Source organism: Manis javanica, chromosome 7 (assembly GCF_040802235.1).
Source record: "Manis javanica isolate MJ-LG chromosome 7, MJ_LKY, whole genome shotgun sequence".
Lineage (NCBI taxonomy): Eukaryota > Metazoa > Chordata > Mammalia > Pholidota > Manidae > Manis > Manis javanica.
Genome location: NC_133162.1, coordinates 78,992,696 through 79,014,514, shown reverse-complemented (window position 1 = coordinate 79,014,514; position 21,819 = coordinate 78,992,696). Strand labels below are relative to the sequence as shown.

The following is a 21,819-nucleotide window of genomic DNA, read 5'->3' as shown; positions in this document are numbered from 1 at the left end:
AGGTCTGGCCAGGAGGTCTTTACCTCTAAGGAGAGTTTGGTAAGTTGATCCTTGAGAAGTCCATTGGCCCTTTCCACCTTACCCGAGGATTGAGAGTGATAAGGTATGTGTAGTTTCCAGGAGATATTTAGAGTCAGCCACCAGTTGTGTGACCTTTGAGATGAAAGCGGGTCCATTGTCCAACTGGAGCTACGTCGGGAGGCCAAAACGAGGGATGATGTGTTCCACCAACGTCTTTGCCACCACTGACGCAGTCCCTTGGCAGGTAGGAAAGGCCTTGATCCAACCTGAAAATGTATCAACATTGACCAGTAAATATCTGAACTTTTTCTGTCTAGGCATATAGGTAAAATCAATCTGCCAATCCTGTCCAGGTAGTGTTCCCTGCAGCTGGTGGAGGGCTGCATGGCGTTTGAGGGCACCTTGAGAAGAAACATGATGACAGGTGGTGCAAGCCATAGGTACCTGGTTAGTGGTCTTTTGGAGCCCAGGTGGGGCAAAGATAGGGGAGAGAAACCTGTGCATAGCCCCCGGACCAATATGGAGGAATTGGTAAACTGTAGAGATGATTTCCCTGGTCTGGGCCTGTGGAAGGGCTATCCTGTCCTTAAGATGTATCCACCCCTGTTGTTCAGCCATTCCACCCTGCTCTAAAAGTTGCTGTTTTTCCTCTTTGGAATAATTAGGAGTTATAGAGGGGGAGAGAAAGAATACTGGGGAATGATCAGGACCCGAGGTTAGTTGTTGGGCAGTAGCATTGGCTAGAGCATTCCCTTTAGTGACCGGGTCAGTACCTGTCTGGTGTCCCTGGCAATAAACAATAGCCACCTCCTTGGGTTCCTGTAAGGCCTGGAGTAGGTGATGAATTGTTTTACCATTTACAATCGCATAGTGAGGAATCCCCTTTCCTTCCAGATTGCCACATGGCTGTGTGCAATAGGAAAGCATACTTTGAGTTGGTGTAAATGGTTACTCTAAGACCTGCCATCAACTGTAAGGCTTGGGTGAGGGCTACTAGTCCTGCCTTTTGGAGGAGGTCCCCATTGGCAGGGGAGCCACCTCCACTATTTCTGAGGAGGAGGAAACTACTGCATAGGCTGCCCACCTGCACCCATTTGAATCTCTGAGCTTCCATCCACGAACAGAGTTAAGTCCTGGTTAGTGAGAGGCGTGTCCTGGAGACCCTCACATGGGAGTCAAAGGGTTTCCACCAGCTCCATGCAGGAGTGGCTGGGTGTGGCAGACGAACCGGCAGGAGGAAGGAGGGTGGTTGGGTGTAATGGTGGTGACACCTGTAAAGTTAACAGGGTGTTCAATAAATAGGAGGTGAAATTCCTGCATTCGTGATGGGCTGAGAGAGGGCAAAGATTTGTGTCCCAGAAGGTCCTGTAAATGATGTAAAGAGTATACTGTTTTCACCTGTAGGAGGGTTAGTTTCAGAGCTTCTTTGGTGAGGCATGCTGCCGCTGCCAGGGCCCTAAGGGTTGCCACCCCTTGGTGGTGGGATCCAGTTGTTTTGACAGGATCAGTGTCCCGGTCCTGCTGGCTGTACCAGCACCCCGGTTGCTATTCCTGTCTTTTGTGTAGTATATAGGAGAAATGGTTTGTTAGGGTTAGGCAGCATAAGTGGAGTTGAGGAGAGGAGGGCTTATTGGTCGGGTTGGGGCATCTCTTTGCAAGTCATGGCCGCACTGGAAGGAAGATCCCAGAGGCTCACGAGCTCCGGACTGGTCTTTGGTGTGATGAGACCTCTGTTCCGTCAGTTGTGGAGCCGCTGCGAAGGCTCAGGTCTGGGATACCATCCTCCTCTCATGTTCTTCATCATGAGTATTAAAGACTTTAAAGGTCATGGTTACCAGGTTACAGAGTGGAGTCTGGGACCCCTCCTCTGCCTTTTTGAACTTACATCTTATGTCTGGAGTTGACTGGGTAATAAAATGAGTAACCAACATCGTGGATCCCAAAGATGAGTCAGGGTCAAGGTGGGTATGTATAGAGAGAGCCTCGGTGAGCCGGTTAAGGAAACAGGCTGGGTTCTCATCAGGTCTCTGAGTAATCTCTCTGAGCTTATCATAATTAATGGCCTTTTGAGCCATCTTATTCATACCTGCCAGTAAATACTGGAGTATTTGGTCCCACTAAATTTCCCCATCTTGGGTATTATAGTCCCATTGGGGGTCTGTGAGAGGAACTGCCTCCATCCCAATTGGCTCAGTCTGATTTGTGTTATGTGCCTCATTTGCACAATGTCGGGTGGCGGAGGTAACACAGTCATATTCCTCAGAGGTAAGAGTGGAGGTTAGAATAACATGTATATCATGCTAGGTAAGTTCGTAGGCCCGAGTTAGGTAGTCAAACTCTTTGGTATAAACTGTGGGGTTTGAGGAAAAAGAGCCCAGGCATTTCTCAATCTGGGAAAAGTCTCCTAGGGAAAAAGGGGCATGAACCTGGACAACCCCTTCTGCACCTGCAACCTCTCGGAGAGGGGCTACTAGTTGGGCGTTTGTTTAGGGCGGCCACTGGGCCTTGGATCTGGTGACCGGAGGGCTAGACCAACTGGGCACTAAGGGCAGCGTGGGCACATAAGATGGTGGTGGGGTGGGAACAGGAAGTGAAGGACAAGATGGTGACGACGCCAGAAGAGGAGGATACAAACAGGGAACAGGGGTGTGGTGAGGGGTGTAGGGTTGGGAGAGAAAGGAGGTATGTCTGTGCTGGGAGGAGTCTGGTCCATGGCTTCCAGAACTGGAGAGCAGGAGGAGCCTGTTCTGGTGGGGAAAGAGGGTGGTGAAGGCAGAAGGAGAGGGGGAGGGGGTGGCGCAGACACCAGAAGGAGAGAGGAGCAGGAAGACAGCGTGGCTGAGAACAAAGAACCCAAAGATAGCGGTGAAGCATGTGAGGACAAAGGACCTAAAGATGGCGGCAATGCATGTGAAGACAAAGAACCTAAAGATGGTGGCGTGTGGGTGAGGACAAGGGACCTAAAGATGGCGGCAACGCGTGTGAGGACAAGGGACCTAAAGATGGCGGTGACACGACGGAGAGGGGATCATGGGCTAATGGAGGTGGGCAACTGAGGTCCTCCGGTGGATCTCAAAAGGAGGAAGGACTGAGCAGAGTAAGAGACTGACAATCCTTAACTGGAAATCGGGCCAGGAGAACCTGGGTCATTGAACACTTAATGTAAAGGTCAGGGTGGGAGTGCAATGTCCACAAGTCCTGGACATATGGGACTTCAGACCACTTCCCATTTCAGTGACAGAAGTTAGTTAGGTCAGTGAGGAGGCTAAAATCGAAAGTTCCCTCCGGGGGCCAGTGAAATTGATTGTCCAGAGGATACTGGGGCCAAGTCTGGGAACAGAGTCAGACCAGTTTCCATTTATGGGTCTCCTCCACTATATCTAGGGTCACCAGATTGTATATGAGACACCACAGAGAGGTCTGAGCCTCCAGTTTAGAGGACTGGTTCCCCATGTCTGTTACCTGTTCCCTGGAGCCCCTAAACTGGCGAGCCCAGCATCCCATACTTGCTCAGGTTAGGAGGAGACAGGGAAGTATTGTACTCTTCCCCGGAGATCTGGGAGCCCGTATGAGGACATCTCCTCTGTCTCAGGACCAGGACAGGCTTAATGCCCAGAGAACCTGGATGTAGCTACGATTTTGAAGTTCACCGAACCAGGTGGAGACAGGACTGGGACAACAGACCAGAGGAAAGGAGGGACTCACCAAATTGCCGTCCGAGGTGCTGAGAGTAGGCAGAGGTCCCAGATCGGGGAAGGAGGTGTGGGAGCTACCAGTGGCTGGCTGGAGCCCTGCACCTTATCTCCTTCCCGGGTTTCGGCACCAGATAGATATAAGGTAAGATCGAGCTGAAATGACCAGGCAAGGAGGCAACAAAGGAGCCTAAAGTTTAATAGGGTGCAATCCTGGGCGATGTTCACTGGTCTGCTTAGTCACAGGCTGGAGGAGTTGCACTCAGCAGGGCAGGCAGTGAGTTTATAAAGAAGTTAGGGGGAGGGACACCATAGGTCTACCGTGGTGTGAGGATTGGCTAGCCTAAGGCACGTGTCATTAGCCTTTACAGTAGACAAAGGACTAGAAAGTTACTACTCCTTTCCTAGGTTGGGAGGGGGCAGCAGCCGGGGACTTTGGCACTTCATCAGGCCAGAATCTATTGGTCTCTTTCCCTTACTAGGCCAGGGTTGGGGGTTTTTGCTGCCCCCTTTCCTTATTTGGTGAGGGCTGAGCTCATCTGACATGCTCACCCCTCCCTCCGGTGCCTCCAACCTTACAGGGAGAAGGTCAGATTCTTCAGTACATGCAACCAGGAGGTTTAGCACTGAGGATAGCAGTGAAGAGATAAAGCAAAGTGGTATGAAATTTGAAAGGAGGAGGGGTTTTTAAACAAGGAGAAGGAATAATGAATTAGAAACAGGAGTGAGCAACCAGGAGTGTGCATCCCAGTCTCTATGCTGTTTTACCTGGAGCATAGGACAACAGGTGGCCCCATTGGAAAGGGCAGCAGAGAGGGAAGTGTCTGTGGGAAACAAGGAAGTGGACAAAGCATTTAGGGAAGTCGTGGGGGCTTCCAAGAGTTTACTGTGGGATGGGGGCCTGAGGGAGAAGTTGGAGAGATAGAGGAATTGGAAGGGAGCGGAAAAGATAGAGTTGAGGAGCTCAAGGAAGATGGGTACACAGCGTGGTGACCAGAAAGGCCAAGAATAATAATGGGGACAATGATGGGGAGCTTGCTGGCTGTGTACTAGACACTACTTGCTCTGTAGCTGTGTATACCTGGCGATATACCTGATCCTTCACTCCCCTAATACTTGTTGATTCCCTCCTATAAAGTTGGTATTGTGCCAGGTTTTAGAGACAGAAAACAGGCACAGTCTCACCTCTTAGAGTACTTACAGTCTAGTGGGGAAGGAGGACACCAAACACATCAGTTCCAAATGATGTGTAATATATGCCATGGCAGAAGGTCAGCATGCTCGGAGATACACAGGCCAGGTTGGAGGCACAGAGGAGTGATCTGTCTACAGGGATTCAGTGCTGGGGTTCAGCTGGAGAACCTTGGCAAAGGGGTTTAGGATGATGGCCTGAGGTCCACAAGCCTCAGCACCATGGGGTTCATGTTTGGAGAATCTGCTTTGGGGATTCTATCTTCATGGCACTGGGTCAGGTAAGACTGAGGTCCACTTTTATTCGGACTGTCATTGGTCAACAGCGGTTGGAGAGATTAACCTCTGGGATACGTGATAGAGTGAGAGCTATCCTCAGCTTGTTGCCTTCATGAGATTTTCAAGTATTGTTTTCATCATTTAGTTTCATGTACCAGTTTTTCAAACTTGAGTTTTCTATTTGGAACTTAGGAAAATTTACTTCTCTCTGAAACTTAGGAAAAAGGTATATTAGGGAGAACAGAGAAGTGAGAAACCCATCATGAGTTTTGCCACGAGGGTCCCCAGTGAAGTAAAACGAGGGCTCCACATTGGAGAAAGGGTGATCCCTCTGGAAGGGATGACAGGTAAACTTAAAGTGCCCCATCTGTCAGTGCGGAGGAGAGTTTCGTGACTGCACTTGCAGGGGGTTCAGCGCCGGAGTGGGGGCTCGGCCCCCTCATGTGGTCATTGAGCACCCTGGCATCCTCCTCACCAGAGAAGGCTGGTGCCCCTAGTCAAGCAACTTGACAACTTCAAACCTGTTCTAATTAAATTTCTAATCATAAAATATTTAAGCTAAGATAGATTACTTTTCTCTTTAATTTCTAACATGTTAGCCCAGTTTTTTGGATTCTTGGTTTTTCTGCAGCCTCATAGTGCAGAAAAAAGGTGGTAGATTTGGATTTAGGAGGCAGGCCTACATTGTAGTCCCAGCTTTAAACATGTGAGCCTTCTGAGCTAGCATACATCTCTCAATCAACCTAATCCTTTACTTTTTCATCTGTATAATGAGGAGAAAATAGTGCCTACCTCCTAGGGTTGCTGTAAGGATGAAGTCCCTAGCACAGTACCTTGCACATAGTAAGTGCTCAACTTATGTTACCTGTTAGTATTCTTATTTTTATTATTGTATTACCATATAGCCATTATTATTATTGGTATAATAGAAATTGAGATGAGGTCTCTACTACAGGAAGCTGGTAAATCTCTCTTTTCCCCTTCTCCTCTCTCTTTCCTGCCCCCACTGTCTCCCTTCCTCTCTGTGTCTCAACAGACAGGATTCAGTCACTTTGTAAAGCACTTGCAGTTCACCGACTGACCAGACCATGGCACTCCTGCCTCAGTAGATGGTTTTATACAGTATGTTCCTATGTGAGGAAGAGCCACCTTACAGGACCCATTATTGTTCACTGCAGTGCGGGTGTGGGCCTGACGGGGGCGTTCCTGCATGTGGATGTTGTGTTCTGTGCCATTGAAAACAATTTTCCATTAAGTGTATAAATTCAGCAAATATACCACTGTTAGTAAACGCTACTTTTAATAGCCTTCTAATATCCAAAGACTAATGTTTGGCCTTCAAGAGCTGCTCAGTAAACATACAAGCCTTGGGTACCTGCTTTTCACTTAACTGCTGCAGATTCCTGGAGGTAGTTGTGAGGATTAAAGTCTGTCTGCAAATTCATAGCTTAGTACAGAGTACGAAAACAGTAAATACTATATTTTATGATCCTAAGGAGAATGCTTTTATCTAATATTAGACCTTCTTTAAACTAAAAATGTGTTTTATAATAAGCCATTTGTCAGTTTAATTGACAGTTTTTTTTTTTTTAGTGCTCCACATAATGATGCATTTTACAGTTAAAGATGCTTAGATTTGATGAACAGTGGTTCAAAAATAGGAAATATATCCATTATTTCCTTATTGGCTTTCCATAGCGCCTTGAACCACTGAGTGTTCTTACTGATGCTCCTATACTCTTCAGAAATTCTATCCAGAGCTGTTCAAAGTGTGGTGCTGGAACAGCACCAGTCTGTGGATGTTTGTTATCTGAAGCAAGATAAACTTAGAGAACTTGAGAGTAAACATTTAGAAACTTTCAAAGCAGTTTGATGGGTGGCTGTGACATTCCAGAGTGTGACCAGTGGTTTGGTCTTATTGAACCAGGGTATGGACCAGGGAGGAACTCACATAGGGAGCCTCACGTGTTGCAAACTGCACACACGTCACGTGCAGCTGGATGAGTTGGGACCTGTGACATGTTAAGGTTCATTTACCAATGATAACTCTAAAGAATATGAAAATCTGAGAATAACCATTTATTTCTTTTTATTAATTGTTAATTTTATAGCCATTTTCATTTTTAATCAAGCCTGCTTAAAAAATCATTAAGACATTGGGATCAAACTGCCTCTTTGTAGTTCAACCATTTTTGATAGCACTTTCCCTTCTAACCATTTTCAGCATGTCATAACAGTTGTTAAAATATCAGTTCCATATTATCATAAAATGAAATGAATAATCCAAAATTTAATACATTAACCTTTACATAATTAAAAATTCTTAGTATATCACTATGCACACTGTTAAGTTCATTTGGTGGTTTTGTTTTTTCTTTTAATAACAAGACTTCGTCGATGAACCAATGTGTTGATGTATTTCATGGCATGAATTCCTTTATCTGTATAATTACCTAAAACTGCTTTTTTGTCATTTCAGCTCTACTACCAGAGCATAATCGTACACAAAATTTAAGCTCCAAGTCACATTTCTTGACAATGTAGTACTTTGCATTTTTATATAGTTTGTAACTAGTGTTATCAAGGTGAAAAAAGAAATAGTTCTTCCTTTTTATCACATCATGTTCAAATCACACACATACTAAAAGAATCACTATGCTAGCAATATCTATGCATTCATTAAGTTGTAATGGTAAATACTTTGCTATTTTTATTTGTTTCATAAGTTGGTACCACTCCATATCATTAGTGAGTCCTTGACTGCATCAGGCTGTGGTATAATTAGAAAATGGTACTTTCACTATTTTTTTGTAACATATTTACCCCAAATTTCCAAGAAAACATCCTTAGTACAGTCTTTTGCTATTGTCTCAGCAATTCAAGTGTTATTTTGTGTAAGTCTGTGGAGCATTAAAGTTACATATAAATAACTGAACATCAGCTTCTGTTGGTTTATTTTGTCTTTGAACTCATTTCTTTTTCATGTAAATAACAAGTAAATTTTAATAGTTCCTTTGCTTTGTAAGCTAGTATGTCCAGTACCTTTTTGCAATTAACACAAGTGTGGTTTTAGCAGTTCACAACCGGTAATGGCTATAAAGCTCAATATATGAGGAATCAAAATTTCCAGGTGAAATTACAATGAACTCTGTTGGTCTTCATTTCTTTGCAGTCACTTCCATTATTATCATTTGGTTCACCACAACAGTTACAGTCAGAAAGCTTTGTCTTTTCTTAACAAGACCATCTAGTGAAGCTTGTTTTGCCATCAGTATATTAAGGTTAAAAATGAATAATACGAATGTATTTCCATTATTTGCCTAATATTAAATTATAAATTAAAAAACAGATTTTCAAAGAAGCAGTGTTTTTTAAATTCAATGAGGTTTTTTTTTGATCAATATTTCCCTTTATGGATCATGCTTTTAGTGTCAAGTCTAAGAACTCATCACTTAGCCTAAGTCACAAGGAACTTTTCCTGTGTTTTCTAAGACTTCTGTAGTGAAATGTTTTATATTTAAGTCCATAATCCATTTTGAGTTATATCGCGTCCCGCCACCTAGGGCGACGGCAGGAGAATGATCACCGAAGGCCTGGTTCATTAGGAATCTTTATTATGGGCGTCCGAGCATCCATCTAGGGAAAGGCAAAAGCAAAAAACAACAACCACCACCACTTCCTCCAGGGCAGCAGCTTATATAGCATATCCCAACCAATCAGCTGACTGATCACGCGCCAGGTTCAGTCTTATTGGAAACATGTGAAAAGCATGCTATGAGCACGAGCACGGAAATGAGGACAAACCAATCATGGAGACTTCCTTATGCACTGAGCTGTAGGGCCAGGAAGGGTGGTGTCTAGGAAGCAGGCGCCATCTTTAGGGCATTGTCCAGCTAGAGTGGGGCTCAGCCTCGGCCGTAGGCCAGGCCCCCACATCTCCCCCTTTATTGTTTTATAACCAAAGGGCTGTCGGGATCATGCCTGTCTTAGGTCGTCCGGAGTCTGCGGCATTCTTACCCATCCTCAGGCAACAGACAACTTAGGTCTGCGCCCTGTCTTAGGTTGATATGCGCAGCTCCCGATCTTACCCGTCCTTGACTACTGGTCCAGCATATTAAGCAATACTCTAGGGGAGATGCTTTCCTCTAGTGCTGCCATGGCCTGCAACAGGACCTTCCGTTCTCCCCGTTGCTGTTTTTGTATGGAACAGACTTTCCTCCCAAGCAGGAGGAGGCCCACAATTAGCAATATTCCTATGACACCTACACCTGACCAGGCTTTGGTGGCGTTTAACACAGCTTCAGCTATTTGAGCTACGGAGAGCATCTCTACCTTCTTGGAGCTAACATTCAAAATTTCTAACCGTAGCTGAGTGGTGAGCTCGTCAAGCTCACTGGACCAATTTGTGGTTAACATCTTGCCTAACTGTCTGGACAAGTTGGCAGCTTTAGAATAATTATGAAAAGGAATACCAGTAATACACCCCCGTATAAGAATGGACGCAGCCCACAGACAAAACCTCCCCCAAGAGGTCCAATTGTTCTTGAAGAAGGTTCATGCGTTGGTTGACCAAGGCCATCCCATTCTTAAAATGGCCGTTGATGACGTTCTGCATTGTCATTGCCAAGGCAGTGGCCTGGGACAGACCATTCAGCGTCTCTGCCATAGGAATGGTGATAGCGCGGCGGTGGCTGCAGCTGCAGCAGCCACCGAGGTGGCAATGGCCAAGGCAATGGCTGCAGAGATGCCGAAGTCTCTCTTGTACTGGGAGTGGCAGAGGCCACGCCTTCACCACTCCCCACAGCATTTTCGGCTCTGCCGTCGCCTGCTGTAGGATCCACGGCAGGAGCAGAAGCAGTGCGATCATCTTGTACCCCCGCTCCGGGGTTTTCCACTCTGCATATCAGACGTTCAGGCACCCAAACGGGGTTCTGCTGGTCCTGTGGAAAAACACAAACCGAGCTTCGGGTCCAGATTATCACTGGATCCGGGCCTTTCCATGTTCCTTCCAACACATCCTTCCACAAAACTTTAGGCATGTGTTTTGGATTGGATTGTTGGCCGTGCCGCTCTGCTGCACTGCAGCCATTTTTGTCCAGTGTTAAAAAGTTTAAAATGAATAATATGATGTTTAATTTGTCTCTGGGGGATCTAAAGTCTTCTCCTATTCCCCCTTTTTGTTTATATAAGGCATTCTTGAGGGTGAGGTGGGTGCGTTCCACCATACCCTGACCCTGAGGGTTGTAGGGAATGCCGGTAGTATGTTTGATGTCTAGAGTTTTGACAAAGGTAAGGAATGGTTTGGATGAATACGCTGGCCCATTGTCCGTTTTCAGATGCTTGCACTTTCCCCAGGCCGAAAATGCTTGCAAACAATGGGAAATGACATCCCGAGATTTCTCCCCCGTGTGGCAGGATGCAAAGATAACACCTGAGCAGGTGTCCACAGACACATGAACATATTTCATCCTGCCAAATTCGGGGATGTGAGTGACATCCATTTGCCAAATGTGGTTGGGAAGCAATCCTTTTGGGTTAACCCCTATGGGGGTAGGGGGAAGAAGCGATACACACCACTTGCAGCTGACCACTATGGCTCTCGCCTGTTCTCTAGTGATCTGGAACTTCAGGTGGAGGGTGGTGGCATTAGCGTGAAATTTCTTGTGAAATAGATTGGCCTGTTCCGCAGGGTCTGTTACCACAAACATAGTAGATTCCCTAGTCAGGGAATCTGCGCGATGGTTTCCCTCGGCGAGGGGCCCCGGAAGGGAGGTATGAGCTCTTATATGTCCAATGAAAAAGGGGTCTGAACGGTCCCAAATTATCTGCTGTAGGCATCTAAGAATATTTAAGACGGATGAGGAGGGGTTAATGTGACCTGCGCACTCTATTGCAGAGACGGCATTCACTACATACTGGCTGTCTGATAGAAGGTTAAAGGGTTCCTTTGGAAAGAGCTCAAATGCTCGCATCACTGCCAATAGTTCTGTCTGTTGGGCCGAGGTAGTCGCGAACTTGAAGGTCCACGAGCCATCATCAGTGACTATGGCCCCAATGCCAGTTTTAGAACCATCAGTGAACAGTACTCTTACTTTAGGTATGGGTTTATGTCTGGTGTTTCTCAGGAAAACAACTGGGTTAGACAAGCAAAATTGTAGCCACTGATGCTTTGGGTAATGATTGTCAAAGGAGGCTTGAGAGACAGTGTGTACAATGGCCCATGTGTCACAACAAGAGGCAAGGCACTCTGTGTCGCTGAGTATGGAGTTATGATAATAGAGGGCGCTATTCCAAAGGTTTTGACTGCCACCTTGATTCCCTTGAGGATTAAGTCTGCTATAAACTGTGGGTACCAAATCAACATCTTTCCTGGTGAATGCGCTAAATACACCCACAGAAGGGGTCCCTCTTGCCAGAGCACGCCTGTGGGGCTATGATTACTGGGAAGCGTAATAAAGGAAAGAGGGTTCTGATAATTTATTCTATCCACTTGAGCAAGTTCTAAACGGGATTGGACGAGTTCCAATGCCCTTCTTGCCTGATCAGTGAGTGAGTGGGGTGATGTTAGATCTGGGTCACCTCTCAGTATAGCATAGAGAGGTCAGAGCTCTTCATCAGTAAGCTTTAGGTAGGGTCGTACCCAATTTATATCACCAAGCAGTTTCTGGAAATCATTAAGATTTTTTAGGTGATCTGTCCTTATAACTATTTTCAAGGGTCTGGCCAGGGTGCTTTCTAATCTCATTCCTAAATAACTCTTGGCACTAGTCTTCTGGATTTTTTCTGGGGCTATAGCCAGGCCCCATTTTTGGAAGTGCGACTGCAAGAAACAGAGACCTTGCTCTAGCTCCCTGCTGCTCTCATGACACAAAAGGATGTCATCCATATAATGATAGATGATCATGTTAGGAAACTTTCCTCTGACAACTGACAAAGCCTTACTCACATATAGTTGACACATAGTGGGGCTATTGGCCATTCCCTGTGGTAATACTCTCCATTCATAGTGCTCATCTGGGTGGTCATGGTTAATGGCAGGTATGGTAAAGGCAAATTTGGCACAATCTTCAGGGTGAAGGGGGATAGAAAAGAAACAGTCTTTGATATCCACAACTATCATTTCCCAATCCTTAGGCAGGGCCATGGGCAGAGGCAAACCCAGTTGTATTGAGCCCATAAGCACCATCTGCTTATTTACAGCTCTAAGGTCATGTAAAAGCCTCCACTTCCCTGTTTTCTTTCTTATCACAAAAATAGGTGTGTTCCAGGGGGAGGTAGAGGCCTGAATATGCTTGGCAGCAAGCTGCTCCTGTACTAAAGTGTGGGCTGCTTCCTTCTTCTCTTTAGTAAGGGGCCACTGAGGAACCCACACAGGATTCTCAGATCGCCACTGAATCTTTATTTGCTGTTCTCCTTCAGTGGCCCCAAGGAAAAACCCAGCCCGGGCCCTCCAAATCGACTGGGCGTAATGTTAGACAAAGGAATGGGCTTTTCTCGACCCGACAAGTTCTTCCCAAGTCCACCTGTCCCGGGGTAGCCCTGTCTTTTCATAATGCAGTTAGACTGTTCGCTGTAGAAAGTTTCCGTGGTCAATTTGAGATTCATTTGGGTTAGTACATCTCTTCCCCAGAGGGACACAGGTATGTTTAGCACGAAGGGTTGAATTATCCCCCCGTGCCCTTCTTGGTCCATCCAAGACAGTGAAGCAGCACTACATAGGGGCGCTTGGGCTATCCCGAGTCCTCTTACGGTTTGTGCAGCTCAATTTAAAGGCCATTCCTTCGGCCATTTATCTTCCTTTATGATGCTACGGTCTGCTCCTGTGTCCAGCAATCCTGAGAAATGCCTACCTCTGATCTCTAAGGTGTGCATGGGCCTGGTTCCCAAATCCAATGTAAGACAAGCCAGCGGAGCCCCAGAAGACCCAAACCCTTGCTGTCCTCGAACAGCATTTTTATGAGCATACAAATCATGTTTGCTAGGAAGCATAAGAATTTGAGCAATGCAATCTCCTGGGCTAATAGCCATGATTCCTCGTGGGGAGGAGACCATAATTTTAACTATTCCTTCATAGTCTGGATCTTTAGTAGTGGAGCTCCGGCCCAATAAGAGACCCACTACTCCTTTTGCCAAAGGTCCCTTAAAATCTGACTCTACAACTTGAACTCCCATCTCGGGGGTCAATACGAGTCTGGTGGCGGCACAGATGTCCACTCCTGCGCTTCCTGCTGTTGCTCTCCGTGATCCCTCGGTGCTGGGTGAACTCCCTGATCTGTCAAAGGGTGGTGAGTTCTGGGTATCTGTTGAACCACCCCATACATTTGCGGGCCCTGAGGTGGAGGGCCCCTCCTCCCGTTTTTTTGGCTCTTGAGGGGGCAGCGGTCGGCCTTCCACATCCACCACTGACCTACACTCACTGACCCAGTGATTTCCTTTTCTACATCTCGGGCATAATCTTGGTTTGGGCCTGCTAGCAGGTTCGTTGGCTTCCTTCAACTTGGGACAATCTCTTTTCAAATGACCCACTTGTTTGCAGTAGAAACAGGCCCCAGGAGGGGTTGACCTGCCACGAGCATCTCTCAATCCCTGAGTTATGGCTGTGGCCATAACCTGTCCTTGCACCACGCTGTAATTAATGTCCCTACAAACCTTAATATAAGTACTCAGATCTTTGTTCTTCCAGGGTCTTATGGCCTCCCTACACCATTTGTTGGCCTGCTCATAGGCCAGCTGCTTCACAAGGGGCATAGCAGTATCAACATCACCAAATATGCGACCGGCTGTTTGCATCAGTCTGGCTAGAAAGTCTGCATATGGCTCATTAGATCCTTGCAACACCTTTGACAGCTGACCCTGTAGGTCACCTGTGCCTTGCAGCGTCTTCCAGGCCCTCACTGCTGCCACGGCTATTTGCATATATACCGCTGGGGGGAATCCTACCTGATTCTGTTGACCCAAATATGGACCCGTGCCCATCAACATGTCTAAGTTCCATTGATGATTACCTGCTGTGGCATTACGCCGAGCCGTGTCCTGTGAAAATTCTTGCCAGGCTGTCTTAAATGTCAGGTACTGACCTCCAGAGAGGGCCGCTCTTGCTACATTGGCCCAATCATCCGGCATCAGGTTAAGAGAAGCTACTGACTCCACTAAAGAAACAGTGAAAGCTGCCTGGGGGCCATATGTTGTGGATGCTTCCTTCAGACTTTTAATGACCTTGAAATGTAGGGCTTGATGATACCTCTGTTGCGTATTAGGGTCTTCAAATACAGGGAAAGTGGCACTTCCTTGTTCTCTCAGCCACTCCCTCCACCCCCCTCTTTCTAGTCCTTGATTGCAATCACATGTACGACGACAGGGCTGTACGTGATATGGGGGCAGTTCTGCAAATGAAGCCGGAGGAAGAGGGGGGGCTGACAGCATCATTTTCAAGGACGGTTTCAGGGTTGTTGAGAGGGGGGTGTCCTCCGACTCCTCTTCCTCTTTCTGTTGCCTCAGCTGCATTAGGGAGGGATAACTGTGGGGGATAGGGCATTCCTTCCTCTGGGCAATTCTAAGTCTCCTTATATGCTTTCCTAATTCCTCCCCCGATAGCTCCCCTTCCTCATCTGTAGATCCTCCTCACTCAGACCCCCTCTCTGAGGTCCTAGCGGAGGATCTTTCCTCCTGGACATCTTCCAGGACTTCCTCCCCCTCTCTTATAGCCTCTCTGCAGCTTGGCTTATCCTCCTTAAGGCACCCCCTGACTAGACTCCATATAGGAATCGTCCCTACCGGGAGCGGTTCCGCTTGATGTGCTTTGCGCAGATCGTTCCCTAGTCTTTCCCACAAGGGGGCAGTGATCCTTCCCTCATCCAAAAACCACTGCGCATGCTTCTCAACAGTATGTAAGAAAGCCCTCACGGTTTTAGCCTTTAATGGAGTTCCATTAGCCCTTAGGAGTGCCCGGAGTGGTTCCTCCGCCCACATCCTAGACACCTCTGAACCCATAGTGCGGAGGAAAGGAGGTTGACTCTATTCTAAGTTGAGGTTATGTGCGCCCGCACTCGTACCCCTGAATTGAGTCTCCTTACAGCCTGAGAGTCCTCGCTAACTGGTTTTCGTCGCTTCCCACGAACTTTAGTCTACGTCGCTTTACCTGCGAACTTTCCACAGCGCTCTCATTCTTTCGCGAGGAAACGCAGAAACATATACAGACTAAGACAGAACAAGACAAGGAACACAAAGGCTAAACACACACACCACAATTGCTTGCATTTGCACGACCTGATGTTGCTTTCACTTTGTCCCTGACCATACTCACCACTCTCCAAAATGTCAGTCACTCGTGTAACTCTTCCAAAGGGTGTCCACTCGGATCGCCACAGGGTGAGAAGTTCCACTCCGTCCTCGGACGCCAGGTTTTCATCCCAGGTTTCGGCACCAGCTATCGCGTCCCGCCACCTAGGGCGACGGCAGGAGAACGATCACCGAAGGCCTGGTTCATTAGGAATCTTTATTATGGGCGTCCGAGCATCCATCTAGGGAAAGGCAAAAGCAAAAAACAACAACCACCACCACTTCCTCCAGGGCAGCAGCTTATATAGCATATCCCAACCAATCAGCTGACTGATCACGCGCCAGGTTCAGTCTTATTGGAAACATGTGAAAAGCATGCTATGAGCACGAGCACGGAAATGGGGACAAACCAATCATGGAGACTTCCTTATGCGCTGAGCTGTAGGGCCAGGAAGGGTGGTGTCTAGGAAGTAGGCGCCATCTTTAGGGCATTGTCCAGCTAGAGTGGGGCACAGCCTGGGCCGTAGGCCGGGCCCCCACAGAGTTAGTTTCTGTATAATGTGTGAGGTTTAGGTCAAGGTGCAGTGTTTTTTTTCTACATATGTCCAATTGTTCCAGCACCATTTGTTGAAAAGGCTATTCTTCTTCCATTGAGTTGATTTTGCATCTTTGTCAAAAATCATCGGGCGTATTTGTATGGACCTGTTTCTGGTTCTGTATTCTGTTGCATTTATCTATGTGTCTATCCTTTTCCAATATACACTTTGGATTCCTGTAGTTATGTAGTAAGTCTTAACATTGGATAGACTTATGCCTTCCACTTTATTCTTCTTTTTCAAATTTGTTTTAAGTATTATGGTGTCTGTGCCTTCCTATATAAATTTTAGAATTAGCTTGTCTATTTCTACAGAAAAAATTTGCAAGGATTTTAATGGGAATTGCTTTAAATCTATAGATCAATCTGGGGAGAACTGACCTCTTTACTATGTTGATGCTTCCAACCCATGAACATGATATATCTCTGTTTATTTAGGTCTTTGATTTCTTAAATCAGTATTTTGTCATTTTCAACATTCAAATCCTGTATGTGTTTTTTTTTTAGATTTACCCTATTTGTTTTCTTTGGAGCGATTGTATTGTGTTTTTACTGTTAGCTTCCAGATGGTCATTGTTAGTATATAGAAATGCAATAGATTTTTGCATATTGATCTATATCATGTGATCTTGTTGAACTCACTTATTGGTTCTAAGGGGATTTTTGTCTTGTTTTTTAATTCCTTGGTGTTTTATATATAGACAATCATTCCATCTGCAAATAGGAGCAAATATTATTTGTTTCTTCACATCTATATGCCTCTTATTTCTTTTCCTGGCTTTATTTTGCTATTTAGAATTTCAAGTTCTGTGTTGAATACAGGAGATGAGAACAGACATTCTTGCTATCACTGATATTGGGGGGAAGCAAATTAAAATCATTCATCCTCTGAAAGACCCTATAAAGAGGATGAAATGGTCAGCTACAAACTTGGAAAAACTTCAACATAGGTCTTATATTTGGAATATATAAAGAACCCTCAAGACTCAAAGCTTAAAAAAAACCCAAAACAAAAAAGCAATCCAGTTAGAAAATGGGTAAAGGACAGAATAGATACTTCACCAAAGAGGATATATAGATGACAGATAAGCACATGCTCAGCTTCACTTGCCTTTAGGGAAATGCAATTAAAGCTCTGATGAAATATTATTAGACATCTATCAGAAAGGCTAATGAAAAAATAGTGACAACACTGAATGCTGGTAAAGATTTGAAGAAACTGGATTAATCATACATTACTTGTGGGAATGTAGAATAGCATACCCATTCTGGAAAACAGATTTACAATTTCTTTTAAAAAAAAAAACTAAACTAAATTAAACTTACCCCAGCAATAGTGCTCGTGGTTTTTTATCCCAGAGATATGAAAACATTTTCACAAAAACCTGGACATAAATCTTCATACCAGACATATTCATAATAGGCAAAACTGAAACAACCTAGATGTCTTCAACAACTGCTACATGTCCACAGCATGGAACTATTTAGCAATAAAAAGAAGTGAACTATTGATACAACCTAGTCACAAGGAATTAGTGTGAATAAAAAAACCTCAGAAGGTTAGATATACTATAGGATTCCATTCATATATTCTTGAAATAAAAAGATTATATATAGAGAGAATAGATAACTAGTTGCCAAGGGTTAGGAGTTGGGGTGGGTGGGTAGTTCTAATGTTCTAATCAAGAGTTACATACCTTGACTGTTACATGAATCTTCACATTGGTGGTAACATTGCATAGAACTGCACATACTTACACAGAAATGATTGCATATAAAACTAACAAAATCTGAATAAGCTCTGGATTGTACCAATGTCAATTTCCTGATTTTGATATTACACTACAGTTATATAAGTAGTATAATTGGGGGAAATTAGGTGCAGGGTACACAGGATTTCTCTGTACATTTTTTTTGCAGCTTACTGTGTACAATTGTTTAAAAATAAAACATTTTTAAAGGCTTAAGTTTTTAAATTAAAAAATGACAAGTTATAAAAATAAAGGAATGCTTACATTTCTCTAATTTTTCTGTACTTTGAGAATATAGCTGACAAACTTAAAATTTCTTGAGTCAACATGGTTCTTGCTGCATGTGACTAGTCCTCACCTTGTACCACATGTGTCTCTGCAGGCAGGTTTCATTATCACCCGAGCTGTTCTACATTTTGTTCCACTGATGGTGATCCTTGAATCTGCACTACCGTCAGATTGCCAGAAGAATTTCTAAATGTGTACTACCAGTTTCTGGACTCGTCTCATTGTTGAATAATAATAACAGCCCTTTGCAGGCCTGCACTAGCTCAGCAACCACACTGGGTAGTGCTGGTCTCCATGCACAGGTGCAGAATTTGGTGTTGAGCCAACTGTTCATCAGGGTCTCCATTTGAGTTAAGAGGGCTCTTTATATGAGAAACAGCTGTGCTGTTAGTGTGGCCAGAAAAAGTCTTCTGTGCTTCTGACTTTTCCAGAATTACAGTGCTAGTTTAAGTTCTCTCTTTGGAGAATAGGAATGTAGACATAGGGGTGAATTTGTTATTTATTTTGGAGAACATTTCTTATTATAAATGATTGCTTCCTGCTTTTTAGTGGAAACCAATTTAAGCAAGTCTTATCCACTAGACTAGGTTAAAAATAATACATTTTATTATGATTGAAAAGGAGACCATTCTGGTTAAATCTTGACATCTCGCTTACTGGAAAGAAGTATGAGTATGCAATGTATGGGTTTATGTTTTCCCCCTCTATGGATAATACAAAATTACTGTCATCCTGTTGTAGTTCAATATCATGAATATAGTGACCCAAGTGAGAGAACAGCATCACAGCATGGTTCAAACAAAGGTAAGCCCTGATCACATAAATTCTAGTAAGAATAATGAATATAAAAATTAACATTATATAGCACATTACAATGTATAAATCTCTTTTACCTACATAAGTTCATTGAATTCTCACCAAGAAGACATTAGTTTTTGCTTTTTACTGATGAATTATTTCAAGTTCAGAGCAATGAAGTCTGTTCTCAGAGGTCATTCAGATAGCAAGTGGGGGAGCCAAGACTCAAACTGAAGTCTCCCAGTACCCAAACACACACTTTGTCCATAATGCTGTATTATTTAAGTAACATATCTGATGTTGTTTTTCATAACTTTCTGGATAGCAATTTTGTGATATTTACTTGCCAGTAAAATGTCAAAATTTTTGGCAGGTCTAAAAAGATAGTCATATCACAGATTAGTTATTAATCATTACTGGGTGTAGTCAAGAGAGTATGGATAATGAAAACAAACAGGTACTCCTCAATCTTTCAGTTGACCAGTTTTTTAGGCCAATGTTGTATGAATGATGTGAAATGCATTTTATTTGAACTAAGGTTGCCTGAGAGACCTGAGGCTACATTTAAAAAAGAAAGTTTGAACTTGATTTATCCTGGGAAAATATAAGGACATAGAGATTGTGAGTCAGTTTCCCTTCCATGCAGTTAAGCCTTCAGTTAACTAGTTCTAGACCAAGAACTTTATTGTGATCATTTATCCTCATGATAGTTTTAAAAATTATATTCATTTAAAGAAGTTCTTAGTTAATTAAATGTTTGCTCTTCTTAGGAACTTTACTTTTGGTTGAAAATTACAACTGTTCTCTGAAAGTGGATACTGGTGTCCAATTACTTAACATTCTGTTGTTTTTCATATATATTTGTATAGGAGCAGTTTTACTTTTGTTATCAAGTCGTACTTGAAGTTCTTCAGAAGCTACTGACTTTCAATTAAGAAAGACTTCTGTTGCCTCACACTTGAAATTACCAAATGGCTTGGAGACTCCTCATAAAGAACATGTTCAAGCTGTGCTGAAGCGATTTGCTTACGCAGACAATGTGTTTCCTTGGGATATCATTTAATTTTTTTTCTGACAGCTCCCTGAAGGCATTATCATCTGATTTAGGGTGAACAGTGTTTACCCATTGGTCTTACTTAGATAATATCAAAATTTTCTCCCATTTTTTCCAATGAAACTAAAGCTACATAGAACAACTCAGCCTATTTTGTTGAAGGATTACAGAGCCCAATAAAGGACTTGTACTATATTCATTAAGATTTTTATTTGGAAAGACAGCTAAAGGGAGCTGAGGATTTCCAGGACCTCATAAAGCCTTTACTCTGGGAGAACACAAAGGGCTCATAGACTGTAAGATGCCATCATCTTACAGGCATTTCAAGACAGATACTTATGCATGGGTTTTAGCTAGAATCTGCTTTTAGTTGGTATTTGAATAACTCAGTTCCCTAAAGAGTCCAATTAAGAGGGAGTAACTTTCTCCACAAATTGGATTCCGTTTTCCTGACCTCCACATTCCAGGGGGTTCCCCAGGGGCCTCAGAGGACAAGCTGTCTTTCTAGAGCAGCTGGACAAGGACCTGTTGGTCTGGGAAGCATGTCAGGATGGCACAGGTCCTCCTCTCCATAACATGAGCACACTGGTCAACAGTCCAAAACTGAAATAGAGGTATGTATAGAAAGTCCAAGAGGAAATTTTTGCCTGGCTTGAGTTCTTTCCTATCCCACCCTAACACTTAACATATTACTCATTCTGCTTTGTTAAAAGCAAATACTACATTTTTTTTGCCTCTTACTCTGCCCTTTAGCTAACCAATAAACTTTGATATAGGCATTACTGTATAATTCTGAGGGTCTCTTATGCCAGATATATTTTCAAACTAAGATCTATGATAGTTATTTTTTCTTCAGAGTTCCATTAAATCATTTCTTTCCATTACTGCCCCACCTCTGCTGTAACATTTAGAAGTTGGCACTGGGAATCAGATCTTGGAAACCCAAATTCGTAGTTGTGAAAACAGTTCCATATTCTGTTTTTGAAAAGATGTGGCCATTATTACATTCATTTTATTATAGGACTTTGCCTCATACAGTTAGTGATATTTTGGTCAGGGAATTTTAGTGACCAGGTATATCTGATTATAAGTTGTAAAGCAATTGATACATGTTTTTGACACTATAATTCAGTAGAGATCAGAATATTCCATGTATTATATTGAGGAAATTTCTAATATTAATTTGTAAATCTTGAATTTTTAAGAAGCTTGTTTTCTTCCCTTGGCTAAATGAGTACTTGAATTGGTTGAATTAATAATTTTCATTTAAAAAATAATTATATGTCAGAAATGTATTTTGTATTAAATCAAATTGTGACTCCACCTGTTTATATTGTTCACATAAATAATAGTCTATGGTAAATATTAATTTAATTTTGATAATTGGCCTTTAATTTTTGTACCCCTAATTTAGTTTTCTCTGTTATTGTAAAATAATAGATATGATATACAACAATATTCCTGAGAAGGATTCTATGGTATTATCTAAATGAAAATACTGTGTTTTGCCTGAAGTACTTTTATTCTTTGGATTTGAAATGTTCTTGTAAAGAAAAATTTCACAATTCTTGCTGGTAAGCATGTCTCTTCTTTAATGTATGCCTCATATTTTTGTAGCTGGACTAATGTTTAGATTTTCAGAGAAATTAAATAAGTAAAATATGGAAATAGTGATTAAATTTGTTTTTATTTCATTTTTGGGAAGTGATTTCCAAATTGAAAACTTTTGACTAATTGAAATACTAAGTTTCAAACCAACAGTCAATAAATTTTTGCCTAGGATATGAATATGAAACTCCATTGACACCTTTGTGAATATATGACTGCTTCTGTGGGGAAGCTTTTAAAATATTTATGTATGAGCATATATGT

The 21,819-nt window shown here is 43.4% G+C and overlaps 1 non-coding gene across 1 annotated transcript in view; it reads left to right on the top strand.

Moving 5' to 3' along the window:
• LOC108395851 (uncharacterized) overlaps positions 1-21,615 on the top strand; it is a 61,721-nt gene extending 40,106 nt beyond the window's left edge. Inside the window, exons 2-3 of the transcript XR_012133289.1 lie at positions 18,837-18,899; positions 19,763-21,615. This is a non-coding gene — a transcript (uncharacterized protein). The remainder of the gene's footprint in view (positions 1-18,836; positions 18,900-19,762) is intronic.
• The last annotated feature ends 204 nt before the right edge of the window (positions 21,616-21,819 follow it).